At 45.5% G+C, this 10,023-nt stretch overlaps 1 pseudogene; it reads left to right on the forward strand.

Annotated features, from left to right (window-relative positions):
* The first annotated feature begins 8,774 nt into the window (after window positions 1-8,774).
* On the forward strand, window positions 8,775-9,504 carry LOC121046354 (annotated as a pseudogene).
* Window positions 9,505-10,023: the final 519 nt, after the last annotated feature.

Raw genomic sequence — 10,023 nt, forward strand, 5'->3', positions numbered from 1 at the left:
ACCCGCCTTGGGGCTTGTATTATGGTTGCCAGTTATTTGAAGCTTTATCTGAAACCACACGGAACGAGCTAGCCCAGCCAGCTCATGCATCGGAGGATACCGAGCTAGGTGGCTTTTATTCTCTTATATGGGCTTCTTATCCGCAGTGCAGGAACATCACGAAATGAGCAAAAGATACTGCGGCTCGACTTGTTAATTTTTCGTGAAAAAAAAAAAGAAATTGCCTCGGCATAAACGTTTAGCAAGCCCTCTTTTTCAAGACACAGGTTGACAAAGATGTCTGCTAAAAAGGCAGTGACGCTTGGCCATTTACTTATCTAATCAATACCATGACAATTGAAAAGCGGCTGGGTGTTACAGAATACTGCCTCAATTAACAAAAACGTTAGGGCTCAAACTTGCTGGGGGTGGCTAAACACTATTTAAGACAAAACCCCAAAAACTGGGGAAAAAATGGAACAAAAAATCCAAGAACTTTGTTTGTTGTGTCGTCCGTCGCTTTTTTTGGGTTTTTTTTTTTTTCCCCAGTCTCGGGTTTTTTTTTTTTTCCCCCAGTCTCGGGGTTTTTTCTAAAAACACTGTTTGGCAGGAAGAGCTGTGCTTACCGACAGCTGTACTCCTTGAAGTGCCAACTAAGTTAGGTTTAGTAGATCGCTCCAGTATCTCCGATAACAATACTCGTTACTTCGCAGCGCCTTTGCGCGTGCATACCATATTACTATCAAATTGTAAAAAAGCATCTGGATGGTTTCATCTCAATTCAAGCACAATTTTAAGTCAATAAATTAATTTTAGAAAAAAAATTCTATTTTTTTTTTGTTTATTCTTGAAATAAAAAACAACGCAAACGGCAAACATTGCAATTTTTTTTCCATGTTGCTTTGTATTGAAGCGGCTAAGGCCAGAACTACCGTTTCTCCCACCAGTCTGGGATCCCAAGTTTGACCTCTCGCTATTTTGTCACTTCTCAAGCAATGCACTAGGACCGTATACTCTGACACTTTGAAAATAGATTTCATTATGGTAAAGAAAACCAAAATAAAATCTTGTATTGTAAAATGTTAGAATAAAATGTCTAACAAGCTCATAATCTCCCGTTCGTGATTATCGTCAAAGTTTTTGCAAGTTCTTACGTGAGGACTACGGAAGCTATTTTAATTACCTTGATAACAACAGAAGGCTAAAATTAAGCGATTTTTTATTTAATATAATTTCGGTATTATCTGTACAAAATAAAATGCATTATACATAGCTGCTTCATTTGCCAAGGTATTATCGTGATTTATCATGAAATGTAACTAAAATATAGTATTTCCTGTATATAATCAGAAATAAAGCTTAAATCTTTTGAATTGTGCGTTGGCAAACGGAAAGCTTTATTGTGGATTAAAATAACTTTTACTTCTAATTGCGAATAATTTCGGGTATCTACAGGCATAGGTCTCAATTATTAGTTTGAGTTAATTAACCATATTAATGCCATAATATTGCGCAGAATATCACTTATGTGAAACCGCTGTCAACAAACTACTGATATAATTCTCAACTTTCAATTGCAGTCATACAAACAAAATACTATACTTTCTATTTATATTTGTGATAAAACAAAATCATACGTTGTTACTAGTAAACGCGAAGAAAATAAAAGAGATGTTTTGCAAAAAAAAAATAGGTTTTAAATTTCCTAAGTTTTTTTTTTTTTTTTTGACGTTTGCTTCTTCAGATATACAGGTGCACACCCCCAAATATTTACTTATTTTCACCGCAAAAATGAACTACGCATAGCGGAACGTTTATTCTCCGCACAAACGTAGCGCGAGCACTAACCGCTATTTCATTCAAAAGTTATGCTTTTCTAAAAAAAAACAATTAATAATGGGGCCCATTTTTGCCCGTTTTCGGTAACTGCAGTTATAAGATGTATCTGAGAGCTCTGTCAGGCAGGTATTTTTCAATTAAAAATGTAATAAAATCCCGTATAACTGTCGAACGAGAACAAAAAAACGATTAGTGCTGGAACACCGCTAGACCTACATTTGAGCGAAAATATTAGCATTCGGCAATGCAAAAGTTATTTTCGCGGTGAAAAAAAAAAGAAAAAAAAGAAAGAAACCGCAAGAACACTTTGTGAGTATTTTTGGCGGACACCCTGTATATGACGGATTTTATATTGTACATATATTATTGAATTCATGGGCACTAAGAGAGCTAGGTTTGATCTTTTAGGCGATATCAACTTTCTTAAAATACTTTATGTATGTCATATGTAACATGCCAAACTTTGCCAAAATGAAAGAAAGTTCGACCTTTTCTTTTCAAATTTATTCTCAAATGCTAGCTTTTAAAAATAATTTTAATGCTGATTATTTGTAATGCTGAGTCAGGTCCCACAAGCCCCTTCTGGCTTTGACCTGACTCGATAATCGACTTGGATATCGGTGCACTCGTGAATAATCATAATAATAATTATTCTTATTAGTAACAAAGGGTCAAAATCTTATTTGAAAGTGTCAGAGATGGGTTCTAGTGCAGTAGTGCGAGAAGTGGGCCTTGTGGGATTTTTATTAGTGAAAAAAAAATGAAAGAGTTTTACAAATCTCTGTAATGTGAAACTAGAGCGCAGCTCTTGAGGGGGAGAAGGGCAGGGTACGGAGAGGAAGGTATGCCCCTCCTCTTTTTCTCCTCTTACCGCTGAATTTGTTCACGGGTGATGTGACACGAAGTCGTGACGTTATTTTCCCCGCTAAATTTAGCGAAAAAATTTCCCCGCTAAAGTTAGCGGAAAGATTTCCTCGCTATATTTATCCGGAAAATTTTCCCGCTAACTTTAGCGGGGAATCGTCCCCTAATGCAACGCGCGCGGTTACGCCGACGCCGCTGAACCCGCAAACGGGTGCAACCACTAAGGCCATACGCACATTCGCGTTTGGAACCGGTGCGTTCAGTAGCGGAAAGGCGTTAAGCGCGAAACACATGTACGACGAAACTGTCCGATCCGACGTCCGACCGCGCAATACGACGGTCGGAGGCGAGGGTTTTCGTAGCATCGGAGAGCGTCGAAAACCCTCGCCTCCGACCGTCGTATTGCGCGGTCGGACGTCGGATCGGACGGTTTCGTCGTACATGTGTTTCCCGCTTTACGGTGCGTTGCGCCGCGCATACGCGCGAAGCTTAATTGTACGCACAGTTGCGTTGCAACGCAGCCGACCGAAGTCAACAACCAATAGAAGCTTGCTATCGGCGCGTTGGTTTTTAATTTGCACCGAACCTGAGCGCACTGAACGTAGTAACTTAATGAAACTTTTCTTTTCTCGAATTTCGCTTTATTTAAAAGGTATACGGAAACAAAACTTAAATATTCAAAATTCATTGGGAAATGAGTCAAGCATGTCGGATAATAACCGTAAATGATAATCGCACGTTTGTATTTTGAACAACTGGCTATATTTTTTGTTCCAAACGGTGCACTCGAGCAAGCGCTCGAAGAGAAGCGAACGGAGAGCGCGATGCGTCATGGGATATCCGGCGCAAACAAAAACAGAAGAAAAAAAAAAAGATTCCCCGCATTCGTGACGTAGCAAGGCTGGCGTGGTTGTAAGCTTCGCCGTTGGTGGCGTTGTCAGCGTTGTGGTGGTGTCAATAGCGTCCACGCGCCGAGCCGTTCAAAGTACCCGTGGGGTGACGAGCGTGTGGCTGGCCCAAGGTAGAGTCACTAAATAAAGCTACGCTTTCAGAGTACCGAAACTCTCAAACTGCGCGTCTGAAGCACGTCAGGCGCCGCCATCTTGGGTCCACGCGCAGATGGAGGAGTGACTCTAGCCGAGAGAAGCCGAGCTGTCCCTGTGTGTTCCTATGGGAAAACGCGCGTGAATTTTGTCTCTTCGCCGGAGAACAACATGAATAACTTTTGTCATTTCGGTTGTACCAGATAGTATGTACCTTTATTGGTATTGTGAAAGTGTAATTGCTTTAGTTAACAGCATTTTTCTTTACCACTGAACGATGTTAAGCTTCGCTCTATTTCAGGCCCAAACCTATGTTTCAAGGAAGGTATGTGAAAACGAGCGACGATTCTAAGCTAACTAACGATCCAAAGGAATGTAGAGTGTGTTCAAGGTTTGCTTGCATTTCGGTGGTGCTTATATATTGCTAATATGCCCGTCCTGTCATTGGATGAAAATGACTCCGTCGTGCATCTTTACGATCGGTTAAAGAAACATTCGAACGCAAAAAATAAAGCACGTGAGCTACGAAAGGTGTGTCTTTATTATGTTCTATGTCGGGCAGTTTTTATCGGGCCCCTGCTCTCTGGCTCCCCCCCACCCCCCTCCCCTATTTGCAAAGATTTGGAGCGTGCTGGTGATGGTTTGAACCCAGAACAAGCATCTTCGCACATATGCATGAGCAGAAAGAATAAAGCGGTACTTATTTATTGCAAATCTGACTATATTACGTGGCTTTCAATTAATTTTGATCATCTGCGTGCAGAAAGAGTTACTTATCCAGTGTTACTGCGTAGTTATTGCCGTCTCTCTTGGTTTTCCACATGCCCTTCGTTGGTTTGGCGGGTATATCCCCCATGCTGGAAAGCGTCGACGCCGTGTTCGCGCTAATGGTGTCCGACAGTGCACATAAATGCACGTACGAAGCGGTTTTAGCACCGCTTTTCATGCCACGAATTTCAAATTAAAATGCTGTAACTGACCAATTATTTCGTCTGCGTGACTGAGAAATGTTCCAATGCGCCTAGTACGTACAAATTATTCGTGATATTTGCTCTTACAATCGAGCCCAGAGAGAAAATGCACTCGCTTTTTCCCCTAGAAATGCATTACCGGAAGTCAATTTCTGACTGCTTGCTGTCTGCTTCAAAGTGCAACAGCACACTAGCGCCAGCTGAGCCTCTAGCGTTTATTGTAATAACTCTATGGTGGCAGCGAATCAAGGTCGTGTTGTTCGTATCTCGACGCAACACGGAAAGTATGCGTGCTGAGCGACGAACTTCAAGGGGCACTGACACCCCAAAGGTCGTATTTTTTCGTTTATTGTCTAAAACGTTGCAAGTTGCAGTCAACAGACACGCAAAAAAAACCGCATCACGAAAAAAAAAATTTTCCGCGCGCGCGTTTCGGTCCGCCTCTCGCCTCCTCGCTTCTTTTGATTCGTGACGTCAAGAATCATGAAATTTAGAAGCTTCGTAGGCGACATATCTATAACATTTAGTAGCGGCAAACCTAAAACATGTTTTTTACCGCAATTGCGAACGCACTACGGCCCTTCTCTTTGAAATACCAAAAATCGGGAGTTCGTTGTGGTGCCGTCTCCTGGACTTGTCCTCCCACGGACAACAGGCGACACCGCTCAAAACCGGTCCGCCGCCCAACGCCGGCGCTCGCTCCTTTCCTCCTCGCTTTGCGTCGCCATGGCAACAGCAGAGAGTCGTGAAAGAAAGTGGACTCTCAGGAGTCCGCAATATTTGACGTCAACGGACCGGCGCAGATCGCACGGGAACTTCGAATTCGGCATTTTGAAATTGTTTTTTTACTTCACAAATACTGAATTCCCAAATTTCAAATTTTGAGGGTGATGTCCCGGCATCGCTTTCAATCGTTTCGGATAATAAAAAAAAAAAATATGATTTTGATGTGTCAGTGCCTCTTTCAGCGTGCGCGCGCAGTAAACAGTAAACAACAGCAGGCAGAGGACCGCCGGACCCAAGATGGTGGCGTTGCGAAAACGTGATGATAATGATAGCGACTCACGTGACTGCCGCTGTCCAATGACGCCGCAGCGAACCAGAATATAGTTGAATAGAGCGACTGTATTGTCGGCAAAATACCAAAGAAAAGGAATGCGCTACTCTGAAAGCGTAGCTTGTTTAGTGGCTCTAGCCCAGGGAGAACGTAGCTTCCACAACACTGTCAGCTTAGGGCTGAACGGGGTGGGGAAAGCAACTTTTGTCCGAGTTTTGAGCGACGGGCTACTCTTCTATGGTCGGTTACAAGTCAAGAAGGTACGAGAAGCTCCTCCCACAAGTGTGATGCGCCCGTTTCAAATCTCTCCGCAGTCGAAAGAAGAGTTCACTGGAAACGCTCCTTGTTCCGCTTCAATGGATTCCCACTTGTCTCCGATCCCACATTTTAAGAAAGCGACCCTTGTATTCATCGGAGAGGGAACCGAGCCCCTGAAAGCAGCCTGTGTATCCATCGGGGGGGAAGCTAATCCCCGAAAGTCGTATTTGTTTCCGTCGGTGGGGGAGAACTCTAATCTCCCTCTCGTGGCTTCCACAATGCTAAGTCAAAGTCGAAAGATAAAGCAAATATGTACAGAAAGGCAAGACCCTCCTCGCGCGTTGTCCGCGACGTCACGGAAACGGTGGGACGCTATTGGATGCAAAGGTGGCGGAGGGATATCTGATTCCCTTTGAGGGGCATTTGCCGCTACCTTCTTAACCTGTAACTGACAGTCCGTTGCAACTTAAAGGGCAACTCCGCTTAATTTCAAAAATTTTGAGATAGTGGCCGATTTTGCTTTTTGAAGCACTCAACAACAATCCCCAATCCTTTGTTTCGCGAAAAATAAAATATTTTTCGTGTAATTTTACTCTAGGCATAATCACAAACCGAAACCGAAACGGTGGCAAAGCCGGACAACATTGTATATTCGGCATCACTAAGCATGTACACCCACGTGATACACAAGGGGAAGAAGGAGCTCCCCTCTTATCAGGATCCTCCTTTGTGCCTCCTGGATTAGCACAGGCGTCGCTATTCTCCTCCCAGAAGATTATAGAAGATTAACCTGTCACTCAAAATTCTTACAAAAGCAGCTTCCCTCTCCTCCTTTTACTTGGTGTTCAAAAGTATGCGATGTAACACAAGCCGCGCTCAACGAGGCGATCGGCTTATCAGTAGTATCAATAGTCGAGCGCCGGGCCGGCCGAGCGCGTCACTCACGTCTTTCACGGCGCTAACGCTTTCCCCGGGAAAGAAAACAAAATTGAAAAAAAAAAAAGAAGCTGTACATGCTTCATGACGTCGCGGACGTGCCGGGAGAAGGAATTTGGAGGAAGCGGAAACGCAGCCGGGCAGTGTTGCCTGGCCCGCACGTCTCATCCAAAACCAGCGGATTCGTGCTTGTCAAACTTTGACAGCGATTTTAATGAACTTCTAGGCGGAATTCTGTCGTAATATTTGCCGTGGGGGTTTTGTAGATGATAACAAAGAGAACTGTATAGTTTTGCACTACTGGAAAAGAAGCGGAGTTGCCCTTTAAGAACGAAGGGCGAGGGTAAGACGGGCCGGGGAGGAGAAAGCAGACGGAACGCTGGAGAAGAGAGGGGAAACATCCTTCTCTCTTCAGCGTTCCGTCTGCTTCCTCCTCCCCGGCCCGTCTTACCCTCGCCCTTCGTTCTTAGGTTGCAACGGATTATAATGGGAGAATGGCTGTATCTGGGTACAGAAACGACGGTCCGAGAAAGAGGGGAGTCCCTCCTATCCGTCTTCTTGGACTGTTTGGTACAATGCGCGGGAGGAAAGCTAAGAAGGAAAATGTTGAAAATGCCAAAGAGCGGCGCTGCTCCGATGGAACTTGCTCATGGGCGTCCACAGAGGGGTGCAAAAGGGGGGGGGGGGGGGAGTTGCCCCCCCCCCGCCCCCTGGAATTTCGAGCCCGGGGGGGGGGGGGGGGGGGGGGAGAGCTGTACCCACACCCGTTAAACTCCAGCGGTTTCTTAGCTTCCCAAACCAACTACATTTTCTGAATGCCATGGATTTACTGTTCTCAACGTGCTATTTTGTATTTGGAAATTGAAAAAAGGCTATTGAGAAAACGGCAAATTTAAACGGCAAAAAAGATAGAGGTACACCTAAGCATTTCTTATGAGTTGTGAATGCGAAAGCATGCAAACCGCTGGTCCGCTCCCTCTTTCGTCTGCTGCGTACTTTTCGTCGACGGTTAGCGCGTGTGCTCCCCTAGGCACGGTGACTTTGGACGCGCTGATAGACACGCAGCGTCATGGGGTGAGCGGACATGGGCTCAGAAGGCCTCCGCATGGTTTCCTCTTCCTCTATGAAACGTCATCACAGTCGGATCGCGCTCGGTCGGCTATCGGACCCGAGCCCGACCTTCGACGCGCTGATTGGCCACGAGCCGCAGCCGAACACTGACGCAGCACTCGTGCCCAATCTCTCGCCTCGATCGATCTGACTATGATGACGCGTGTGGAGGCCTTCTGTCTAGGTGGTGTTGGCTTCACTCGCGGGAGCGGGAAGCGCGATTTAGCAATTGTCATAGAGATCGGTGGTTTGTAGCTCCCAATCCAGGGCGCAGCCGTGAAAGCCGGTAGAGAGTAACGTGGAAACGTGCTGAAAATAGCGAACATCGCCTCCAATGTCCTGCGACTGTGGAACACGCAGGACATTTTGGATGTTTAACCTCAAGAACAATGGAGGCACTATTTGGAACATTTTCGAGTACAAGTCCCTGCGAAGACTGTTCCAGAACTACAGACGGCCATAAAGACGCTATGTCACTCTGCCCGGGAAAGACTACTCCTCGTGAAGCCAGAGGCAGTGGCGGATCCAGGGGCCACCCCCCCTCCCCCCCTTCCCCCTCCCCCCCCCCCCCCCCCCCCCAAAAAAAAAAAAAAGCGGAGTTCTGGAACCGCCCCTGGCCAGAGGATGTGAAAAAAGCACACACAGAAGAATCCCTCCGCAACGTACTCACCTAGCTCACGAACACCGCTATGGCTAGAAAGTCAAGACTTGCGCTTTATTCGCTTGGACAATAAACGCTTGCAACGCGCTATACAAGTTTTTAACGAGCAAATGTGTAACTGGACGACGTTCAATTATATATCTTTGTACTCAAACACTAACCCACTTTTTGATGCTCCGCACGGTAATATTAGCTCGTATCATATGGATGTTACCAGCTCTTTTCAAGCCATTGTGCATTTACTAGATATCAGTTTGGCGACCAGGTTCCCATCTTTGTCCAGGACTTGTACAATTTATTCGAGCGTCATTCCCCGAAAAATTGCACGGAAGTTGCGTCTCCCCCAATGCTGGCAAAAACTTTTCTTTGACGCTATCGTGAGCTTTTACATTAATCAAGGCACTATACACAATTTTAAACGCTACTCAAACTTTCCATTGCAAGATGCTGTAAGCAAGCGTCTATTGGTTTGGAACAAACCAAACTGCGAGTCGGCAGCCTTTGAAACTATAAAACATTTTTTGGTGATGTGAACAATGTGTCTGCGAAGTACTTGCCGGACATAATTGTGACCCAGACTCCAGTGACTGTGCTCAGCAGCAATGAAACGTTTCCACATGATGAAGCCTTCAATCATTGCATGTTTTGCTACAAGTGGACAGCTTGCCCTGCGCTCAGATGTATGAAAAGAAGGTGCACCCCCTGACCTGTTTGACAAGTACCTGGACGACGAAGAATACCACATTCAATGCAATTTGGTTCAATGCAGCTTGGTTCAAACTTTAAACACGGTCTTGAGTTTGGTCGACTACGTCTACTGCGACGACACGCCATGCCACGCCACGACAAGAGGTTAATAGGAAAGTAGCAAAGGAGGGGAGAAGAGGAGAATACAGAGGAGCATGCCAACACCTCCTGAGCATGCCCTCCCCTCGCCCTTCTTAAAGGGGCACTGACACATCAAAATCATATTTTTTTTTATTATCCGAAACGATTGAAAACGATGCCGGGACATTACCCTCAAAATTCGAAATATGGGAATTCAGTATTTGTGAAGTAAAAAAACAATTTCCAAATGCCGAATTCGAAGTTCCCGCGCGATCGGCGCCGGTGCCTTGACGTCAAAAATTGCGGAGACCTGAGAGTCCACTTTCTTTCACCACTCCCTGCTGTTGCCATGGCGACCCAAAGCGAGGAGGAAAGGAGTGAGCGGCGGCCAGCGGCGGCGTTGCGGCGAACCGGTTTTGAGCGGTGTCGCCTGTTTTCCGTTGGAGGATACAAATCCAGGAGACGGCACCACAACGA

Source organism: Ixodes scapularis, unplaced genomic scaffold (assembly GCF_016920785.2).
Source record: "Ixodes scapularis isolate PalLabHiFi unplaced genomic scaffold, ASM1692078v2 PGA_scaffold1__304_contigs__length_218370807, whole genome shotgun sequence".
In the NCBI taxonomy this organism is placed as follows: Eukaryota; Metazoa; Arthropoda; class Arachnida; order Ixodida; family Ixodidae; genus Ixodes; species Ixodes scapularis.